Below are 11,242 nucleotides of genomic sequence, written 5' to 3' on the forward strand. Positions count from 1 at the left end.
TTTTTTGTGTTTAAGTATTTGATGATATATAATATCATATGTTTTCTTTCAGGCAGATACCGTTTACATATGAATTACTGATTGCCTATTACAATTTCAAGATACTATTTTGAAAATATCAGTGTGTTTCCAAACTGTACATTTATTGGATGAAATTTGTATGAAATCTAATTAATATGTGTATGACTACGTTTTAATGTTTTGATTTTAATTTTTTTATGAATTGTGATATAATAATGGTATACAAATGGTATGAATTGCGTTTTAACATTGGTGTGATTGTCTATTAATTGTGTTTATGGTATAAATTATTAAATTGGTATGAAAATGGTATGATTTGTCAAACTACTGATTTTTTCTTAAAAAAATCACATTATGCTTACTTTATATTCTAAACATGTTTTTGGATGAAACGTGTATGAAATCTGATTAATTCGTGTAAGCCTATGAGTTTAATATGTTATTGTTGGATATTGTATGAATTGTGATATAATATTGATATACAAATGGTATAAATTGTGTGATTATATGAATTTATTAATTTTTATACATGTTGTTTGGATAAAACGTGTATGGAATTTTGATTAATATGTGTATGACACTAACTGAAGTTAGTGTGGGAATGAAACACTAATTGCAATTTGTTTTAAATTTATTTATAGTAGGACACCAGTTGAAAACCAATTTATATTCATGTAAACTTACATTAAATTAAATACTCAGGATACCATAATTACCTTTTATAATTATCACTAATATTTTACACTATCTTATGTATTAAGATGGAATAAATTTTATTTTTAACAGTATGCAATCCGTATGATTAATGAATGAACCGTGTATAAAGAATGAACGGTATATTAAACACTAAGTTTATAATGCACTTCAAACCAATTATGTTTCATATACAAAACAAAACATTAAATCTAAACGACAAAATAAAATAAAATTTATATATAGTCTAAACAATAAACAGTCATTTGTTTTGCACATGGTAATTTGAACATGCTTCATGTTGTGGCCAACTTGACAACATCTACTGCAAGTAACTTTGGACCTTTTGAATTTCACATCAACAATCATCTTTCATATATAATTCATTTCATTTGAAAATCAATATAACTCTCTGTTTCATTAAAAAAAATAACAATTAGTCTAACATTATACAAATCAATTAGAAATATGTTAAATAATATTAACTTTTCATTCCAAAGACAATACAAATTTCATCCATAAAAATCATTATAATAACAACAAAATTATACACACTCGTCATTATTCTTTCATACAAATATCATTCAGACAGTACATTACAAAACAAATTTCATACAAAACATAATATTCACATTTAATACTCACTTAATACACATTTCATACAACAATCATCATTCATACCAAATTTATACGTTTTCATACTCATTTAATACACATTTCATACAAATTATTCATTCAAACTATATACATTTCTCGTCCCAAATAATTAATTACTGTCACCCAACTTTATACAGAAATAACAAAACTAATATAAACTCAACAATTTCACATTTAATACCAATTTAAAACACTTGTAATACACTTCGTCTAAGAATTTCAATTTTTTTTTTTACTATATTCTTAACACACTTTTCATACATAATTCATTCGACTTATACTATCAAATTCATTATTCAAATAAAATAAATTTTCATAAATTCGTCAACATTATAATTAAATTATTTTTACAGAATAATTAGCACATTTTCATACAAATTTCATTTAATTTTTTCTATCAAATTTATTCATAAAATCACATTAAATTTATAATTTCACAAAACAATAACCGTATACAAAATAAACAAATAAAAAAAAACACTAAATTTTTTACATTTCACAACAGTAAACATAATATGATATCAACAGTTAACAAAATATGACTCCACTTTCAATTAATCGACAGTTTGACCATTTTTGTTTCATTTCGCTATCATTCTAAAACAAACGTTAAACAATAATAAATACTAACCCGAAGGATCCCATCTTTCACCATGTTTGATTAAAATTGATACGTACACTACTAAAAAAACAGCGTTTAGCGACAGAATATATTCCGTTGCTATATAACGACGGATTAACTACGGAATAAATATTTTGTCGCAATAATAATAAAGCAATTTTTTTATTTATTCTATAGCGACGGATTGTATATTCCGTCACTATTTATTAGCGCGAAAAGTTGGCTCCTTAATATTTCCTACGAATTTAACAACGGAAGGACTGCGACAAATTGAATTAATTTTGAACGAAGGATTAGCAACGGAAAATTCGTCGTTACAACTTTTAGTATTTATTTATAAATTTTATATTTTGTAGCGACAGAAAAATCCGTTGTTAGTTTCTATTCTAAATAAATCAAGGATGTTTGTTAGCGACGGAATTTATATATGTCGTTAAATCCGTCGCAAAATAAAATAAAAATTTAGGGATAAGTTAGGGCACACAAAAATTTCCTCTCTATTCTACTAACAAAAGATTTGAGCTCTCCCACTCTCTCTCTCTTCTTCTCTTCAACTATTCCTCTTCCCCATTCTTCAAATACGCTATAAATAATTGCTCTTTCACTCTCTTCAATGTTAGAAACCAATGAGTTTCTATCAATTTTAGAATTCAAAATCAAGTGAGTTGTACTAACTTTTGTATACTCTAATTTCGAGTTTATTTTTTGTATATTAAGATGTGTTCTATCGATTTGTGTTGATTTTGTTTGTGGGTTTTGGTAAACTTGAAATATGAGACAAGGGTTCTACTAGGAAGAATGATTTTGCCATAATCGAGTTACACTTTGCAATTAGGGTTTGTTTTAAGAGATTAGCGATATTATAAAAGATGTCAAAACCAGATCTTAACATAATCACTTTTTGTCGTTAGTAATCAACTGTGAATAAGATTACTTTTTTGTTGTTAGTAGTCACTTTTTCTATCTGGGTTTAGCTTGAACAGCAACAAGATTCTGAGCATTATCAGGAATACATTTTGCTATGCTTGTTGGGTCTTTGAGTTCTATTTTTAACTTCTGTTTGTATTTTTCTATTTTGAAATTGTTAATTTGAAAAGTTTAGTTTAGGCATCGTATAACTCGTTTTATGAGAATATATAGTGGTGTTTAAATTCTATTTTTTTTCTATTTTAGAAGGCCTTATTGCAGCTTATGAAAAATGTATGGAGTTTTGTTTCTTCGTGAACGTGTTTGCTGCCTATTTGTCCTAAGAACAGCTAACCAAGTAAGCTCTCTTTCTCTATCTTATTCTATTTCATTTTTCTTGGTTTGTCAAAGTCATGACTTAAAGAAAAAATGTTTATTTGTGATAGTCGATTAGTAATTTCGATATGTATTTGGTAGCTGATTCAATTATAATTTTTACGTATTGTCAAACATTGTCGAATTAGATACCAGTTAATGAAAATGGTTCAAGAAAGAGAGTTTTAGATAAGAATTAACATTATCAACTTAAAGAAGTTGTTCATAAACTAAACAAAAAATGATTTTCTATTCATACACATAATTAAAGAAATGAATAACAAACAAACAAAAAATGACATCTATTGCCATCAACTTTTTTTTGCCACACACAAGAAAGTAAACAAGAAGAGACTAGCAAAATTTTCATCCAATATTTTTATCTGTACCTAAATTTCTGCAGTAAGTCAATCAAATTTTGGTGTATCTAAAGATTTTTTCCTTGCTCCATATCAAATGAAAGATTCTTCTTGAGTTCTCGTTGTCATACTCTGCTGGATTAGATATAAGTGATTGAGATCTCTGATGGTTAATCAGATTAACATGTCTTTCACAAATTTTAGATTTAATGTAAAGTATGCAAAGTTCAATTTTTCATAGCTATTAAGTAACTGCTTGCTTTCTCTGCTCTACTTCTCTGTATATTTTCTTTGTGCTCCTCTATTTATGTAAAGAAATTCACCTGATCAACATACAATGATATTTAAGTTTGTATTTTTTCTTTTCCACATGGTGTTATTATAGTTTGTGGAGAATATATGGACCTTTGCTTCTTCGTGAACGTGTTGCTGCTTATTTATCCTAAGAACAACTATATCAAGTTTACGTAAGTTTTACTTATCTCTCTTAGTTTGTTTAGTATTTCGCTTTGTCCATCTTTATGCTTGATGAAACTTTCAGAAGGGTATTGATTGTGAGCAGACATGGGATAATTATGCTATGGTGGTTAATATTTCAAATGTTATACACAGATTTTGCTGACGTTGCAATCTTTCAAGGCTCTCAAATCTCGTCTTGTTCCACTAATTTCACTCGCCTGCACGTAAAGTATGCAAAGTTCAATTTTTCATAGCTATTAAGTAACTGCTTGCTTTCTCTGCTCTACTTCTCTGTTTCTTTTCTTTGTGCTCCTCTATTTATGTAAAGAAATTCACCTGATCAACATACAATGATATTTAAGTTTGTATTTTTTTCTTTTCCACATGGTGTTATTATAGTTTGTGGAGAATATGTGGACTTTTGCTTCTTCGTGAACGTGTTGCTGCTTATTTATCCTAAGAACAACTATATCAAGTTTACGTAAGTTCTACTTATCTCTCATAGTTTGTTTAATATTTTGGGTTGTCCATCTTTATGCTTGATGAAACTTTCAGAAGGGTATTGATTGTGAGCAGACATGGGATAATTATGCTATGGTGGTTAATATTTCAAATGTTATACACAGATTTTGCTGACGTTGCAATCTTTCAAGGCTCTCAAATCTCGTCTTGTTCCACTAATTTCACTCGCCCTGCATCCTTCTCTTTTCATCCACCTTTTCTCAACTTTTCAGCTCCTCGGTATGATTTTTATTTGGTACTCCATTATATTTACAATCGTAACACTAGAAATTAGTTACTAGCAAGAGAAATGAAATTCAAACCACTTTCTTGATTGTTTGCAGTAATATTTGTATTTATCTTTTTGGCATCACACTTTTTGTAACTTTACAATAATTAGAGTACAATACAACAAGTGTAGTACTTATTTTATGATCTAACTTTAGGCTTATAATTATCAAATGACTTGACATTTAATTAGCCTAAACTAGAATTAGTAGTAGAACAAATCATCATATCATTTATGTGTAGGGATTTAAGAGAGTACACTATTTTAAAATAACATTATAGTTGGGTCAAATCATACTAAACTAACTGGACAGTGATAAAAAAACATAAAGGAGCACTAATAAAGGTATTTCAGTATGAACCTTTCCTTGACATTGCACTTCCTGCAACTTATCATTTTCTTGTTATTGCACTTTTTGTAACTGAAGATTAATAGAATAATATATTTTAAGATAACTGGACAGTGATCAAGAACACTTATATTAACAGAAAAGGCGGCGAATGATTTAAAAAGTGCAAAGATATACTCTTTTTCATAAAGGTATTTTAATCTGATCTTTTCTTTGGAGGACATCCAGATTGTATAACTTATAAAAGAGAAATTTCTGATTGTCTTGATTGTTCTAAAATTTATAGGAACATGAGTAATTTGAAGCGTGGTTGGATGTATGAGAGGTTGGATGGACGAGGGGGTATACTCTCCAGTTTTATAACCGGTGTGAATAACTTTATTCAGTATGCATGTTCACAAAAAAATCGTATGAGTGGTGACAACATTAAATGTCCTTGTAAAAAATGTCATAACCTTAAATACATGGATGTTGAAATGGTTAAATATCACCTTTTTCAATACGGATTTGTTGAGAACTATTTTGTTTGGAAATATCAAGGGGAAGAAGATGCTATTGATGAGATGTATTATGTTAATGATTTGCATGGTGGAACTCAACCTGAATTGGGATATGATAATATGTACTGATAAATGGTTTTGGATGTAGCTGGTCCAAACTTTGATCAAGGTTTGAGTCGACAATTTCAAAGCAATATTGAACATGAGTCATCTCATACTTATGAAACTTCAATGGAGGAGGAGATCAATCCTTCAATAGAGGAGGCGTCTGATCTTCCAATGGAGGAGGAGCCTAATCCTGAGTCTCAAAGATTTTATGATTTACTACATGCCGCTGATGCAAAATTGTATCCCGGTTCCTCCGTCTCTCAACTTGAAGTTGTCTCTAGGATGTTAAACATTAAAATGGAGAACAACATGTCACAGAGAGGTTACAACCAAATGATGCAATTGTTGAAAGATTCTTTACCTGAAGATAACATAGTGCTTGATAACTATTATCAAACAAAGAAGTTGGTGCGTAGCTTGGGTTTGCTAGTTGAGAAGATTGATTGTTGTGAATCAGGATGTATGTTATATTGGGGCGATGATGAGAACCTTACATCTTGTAAATTTTGTGGCAATCAGAGGTATAAACGTCGTGTAGGCTCTCGTAAGAGGAAATTGGTCCCTTATAAGAAAATGTATTATTTTCCTTTGATTCCTAGATTAAAAAGATTATATGCATCTCATGCTACAGCTGCTGATATGAGATGGCATCATGAGCATACACACGACGAAGGGGTAATGCGTCATCCATCAGACTCTGATGCTTGGAAACACTTCAATGAAACTCATACCTTTTTTGCCAATGAACCAAGAAATGTAAGATTGGGGTTATGTACGGATGGTTTCTAACCATTCAGTCATACTGGGAGGAAATACTCTTCGTGGCCAGTGATTGTAACTCCATATAATTTACCTCCAGGAATGTGCATGAAGGAATCGTATATGTTCTTAACTGTCATTATTCCAGGGCCAAACAATCCCAAACATAAAAATTGATATTTATCTGCAACCTCTAATAGAGGAGTTGACCTTGTTGTGGGAGACATGTGTAGAAGCATTTGACATTTCAAAAAAGCAAAACTTTCAACTAAGGGCAGCTTTGATGTGGACTATAAGTGACTTTCCAGCATATTCTATGTTATCAGGATAGAGTACTGCGGGGAAGTTAGCTTGTCCTTATTGTATGGAGGAGACACAATCCTTTAGATTAGAACATGGTAGAAAAACATCTTAGTTTGACAGTCATAGGATGTTTCTTGACCAACATCATTCTTTCCGGAGAGATCGTAAAAACTTTTTTAAAGGCAAGACTGTCAAAAGATTTCCACCACCTTACAAAACAGGAGAGGAGATTTTGAACCAAATTTGTGACTTAGGGATAAGGAAAGTAATTGAGTTAGATGCAGAAGAGGTTAATCGAAGAATATGCAAGTCTTGTGGATGGAAAAAGCAAAGTATCTTTTGGGATTTGCCATATTGGAGTTCTAACATGATTCGACATAACCTTGATGTCATGCATATTGAGAAAAATGTCTTTGATAATGTATTTAACACAGTTCTTAATATTGTTGATAAAACCAAAGACAATTCACAATCACATTTGGATATGGTAAACTATTGTGATCGACCTCAGTTGGCAAAGGATTCAAATGGTAAATACCCCAAAGTTGTATATACAATAGACAAGGAAGAAAAAGCTATCTTGTTTAATCGGGTCAAAGATTTGAAATGTCCAGATGGGTATGTTTCAAATTTGGGTAGATGTCCAGACACAAATACAAAAAAGCTATATGGTATGAAAAGTCATGATTGTCACGTGTTCATGCAAAGACTTTTGCCTATTGCTTTTCGTGAATCACTTCCTAGTAATGTGTGGCAAGCACTTACAGAGTTGAGCTTATTTTTATAGATCTTACTTCAACCACTCTACGAGTGGATGACATGGAGAGATTACAAGCAGATATCCCACAATTTTTGTGTAAGTTAGAACGTATATTTCCTCCAGGGTTCTTTAACTCGAGGAAATTTTGTGTAAGTTAGAACGATGGAACATTTGCCTGTGCACCTACCAAATGAAGCAAAGATCGCTGGACCTGTACAATATCGATGGATGTATCCTTTTGAAAGGTAAATGTGAAATTTTATGACAAAATTATGACAAGCATGTCATACTTGGTAATTCTAATATGATGGTACATTCATTTATTATCTATTAAGGTACCTTGGAACTCTTAAAAGGATGATTGGAAATAAAGCTAGTGTTGAGGGTTCTATTTGTGAAGCATACTTGATGACAGAGTCAACACTATTATTTTCTCATTATTTTGAACCTCATGTCATGACACGTAATCATAATGTGGACCGTAATGATGATGGTGGTATTACGGAGGATCTTGAAGGAAATCTATCAATATTCAGCCATCTAGGTCGACTATGGGGAGAGACAAGAAAAAGAAATTGATCACTTGATGAAATCAAGGCCGCTCAAACTTACATATTACTAAATTGTGAAGAGGTTGAGCCATTTGTGAGGTAGTATTTAAAATTTATTTCACTAATATTAGAAACATATTAATATATTATGACTTTCTATTTAACTTATTTTGTATTAATGAAGTATGTACATGCAATGTTTGCAAGAAGAATCTCCCAATTTATAACAGTGTCAGATAGATGAGAGCCTTGAGGCATATTTTTCTATATGGTTTAAGGAATACGTAAGTCTCCAACGATCATTAACTTTGATATAGTAATATAACCTAAATTGTCTTGTGAATTTAACTAAGTCTTTTTTTAAATAGGTCCGATGCAATCATATAGAGAATAAATTCTTGCGTAGCCTTGCTCATGGACCATTAATAGGCGCTACATGTCATTCAATGTATTTTGTTAATGGATACAAATTTCATACAGAATGTTATGGTAGCGCTAGATCAACAATGAACAGTGGAGTTTGTATCTCAGATCCAAACTTTGGTGATTACTATGGACGGATAAAAGAGATTATACAAGTGGAATACCGTGAAGAACCTTTAAAGCAAACTGTCTTATTCAAGTGTGAATGGTTTGACCCAACTATAGATGTTGGTGTGAAGAAGCATAATCAATACAAATTGATTGATGTTAACCAACGTCGTCGGTATAAAAAGTATGAACCTTTTATTCTTGCAATGCAAGCAACACAAGTGTGTTATGTCCCATATCCTAGCAAGAAAAAGGACAAGATTGATTGGCTAGCCGTATTGAAGGTTAAACCTCGTAATGTTGTGGAATTACCTGATGAGGAAGTGGCACCAACTCCAGAACTGAATGTTCCATTTCAAGTCAATGAAGTTGAAGTCCATGAGATAGATATGAATGTTTCTGTTGATGAAGAAATACTCTTACATGATTTAAATGGGGGTGTACTTGAAATGGAAGAACCCACTGATGGGTTACATCCAAAGTATCATGAAATCCCTGGAGAATCTACAGAGGAGGAGTATGAAACTGAGGAGGAGTATGAATCTGAAGAAACTGAGGAGAATGAGGAAGAATTTGAAGAAGATTTAGATAGTGACTAGTTCTTAATAACAATATGTTATTGTATCTTCAATATTTTTTGAGTGTAGTAATTTTTCATAATATTATTATTTCCTTAGTTTATGTTTTTTTAATGTAATAATATTTGAATGACTTTTTCTTCTATTCGATATGATTAAGAATTTTGTTTTGTTTATTCAACTTGAGATTTCTATTTTTTGATGTTGCCTTTTGTTTTATAGATTTTCCTTAAAATTTGGAGTTCAGCTGGTTATTCTCAACCATTGTGACTTCTTCGTCTTCACTTCGACTGCTGCAACTAGTAAGGTAAGTTTTCGATAACTTTTTCTTTTTGTTTTCTGTACTATTACGTATTCAGCTTCACTATTGTGGGATGAGTTACTCTTTCTTCTCATGTTCTTTTCTACTTTCTTCACTTCTTAGATGTGCTGTAGTAGCTGCAATGATATCTACTAATATTATTTTTCAGTTGCATTTATTTAGTTGATTATAGTTTTCCTCCCCCTATTTTGACTTTATATGTCTGAAATTTTACTTCGAAAAGACTGTTTAGTCATCTGTTTAAAATCTGCAGGAGATTCTAGCTCTAATTTTTAGTATGTCATATGCATGAAATTTAGTAACATTTGGACATACTGAAGAACTTTATTTAAAAATAATTGATCTTTTACAAGTGTTGATCTTACAATACTTACATATTTTGAAGATATGGCTCGAGGCAGAGGTCGAGGTAGTGCAGGTCGTGTAGGAAAATCCTCAGGTCGCGGTAATTCTGCTATTCCTCCAAAAATGCCTACTGTTCCTATTCCCACAACAGTTAGTCCTCAACAAGGTGGTACAAGTTCTAATATAGGTGGGCTTGATCGTACAAACCAAGTTCAAATACTAGGACCTAGCAGTACACCACCTGTTCAAATGCCAAATCACAATAATATTCCAACCGATGTTGAATCATCTCCTATTACACCTAATGAGAGTAATCAAATAGGAGAGGGTGCATCTACTCAAAGCAGCACAATTGGTGAAGGTGAGTCCAATAATCGTGGGCAGCGGAGAACAGTTATTACTCTTACTCCTACAGGGTTAGTCCATGTTTATAGTATCATTAGTATATATATTTTTAATAAGATACATATGTATTTAAATAATGTCCTGAAATTTATATAGATTGGAGCCTTCTTCGACATGCTCTACTTTCATAGCTAAGTCTTTCAAAAATGAACTTGATCCCAATGGAATCAATTGGAAAGGTGTCTCGCAACCTGTAAAAGATTTTTATTTTGGAGAATTCAAGGTATGTTATTTCATTATAATTGAGTTTAAGAAAGTGATAAACTTTTTATAGATATGATATTAATGTTATTACTTTACAAACTAATTTCAGAAGGAATTCTATTGGGACTCTTCAACTAATGAAAATGCAGTGAAAAGACAATGGGAGATTAAGGCATCACTACGATATAGCGATTTTATTTCCAGAATAAAGAAGAACGGAACTAATCCCGGATATGTAACTGATATTGTGTGGGAAAATTGGATGAGGCTTTGGCAAGCTCCTGAGAATGTTGCGAAGTCAGAAACAAATAAAAAAAATCGTCGTGGAGGAAGAGAAACTGCTGTCGGAACTCATACAGGTGGATCTATCTCTATTGGGGAGCATCGTAAGAAACTTGTAAGTATATATTTCACGCAATATATATTCTTCGACAAAATACATTTTCCTTATCTTCTAGTCATTACTAAAAGTCGATAGTACACAAATAGTAGAAGTGCCTCTTTTTTTTTGTTCAATTATGTTTTGGGACTGTTGTTGCAGTGCATCTGTTTTGGTGCAACATACAATTGTTGTTGATGACACTTTTGCCTATTGTATAGTGTGATGAATGTCTTTAGCTAGAACTGTATGTTGGCTGGAAAAAC

At 31.4% G+C, this 11,242-nt stretch overlaps 1 pseudogene; it reads left to right on the forward strand.

Moving 5' to 3' along the window:
- The first annotated feature begins 10,030 nt into the window (after positions 1-10,030).
- Positions 10,031-11,242, forward strand: part of LOC102583961 (uncharacterized) — a 9,552-nt pseudogene continuing 8,340 nt past the window's right edge.

This window comes from Solanum tuberosum, unplaced genomic scaffold (genome assembly GCF_000226075.1).
Source record: "Solanum tuberosum cultivar DM 1-3 516 R44 unplaced genomic scaffold, SolTub_3.0 scf00758, whole genome shotgun sequence".
NCBI lineage: Eukaryota > Viridiplantae > Streptophyta > Magnoliopsida > Solanales > Solanaceae > Solanum > Solanum tuberosum.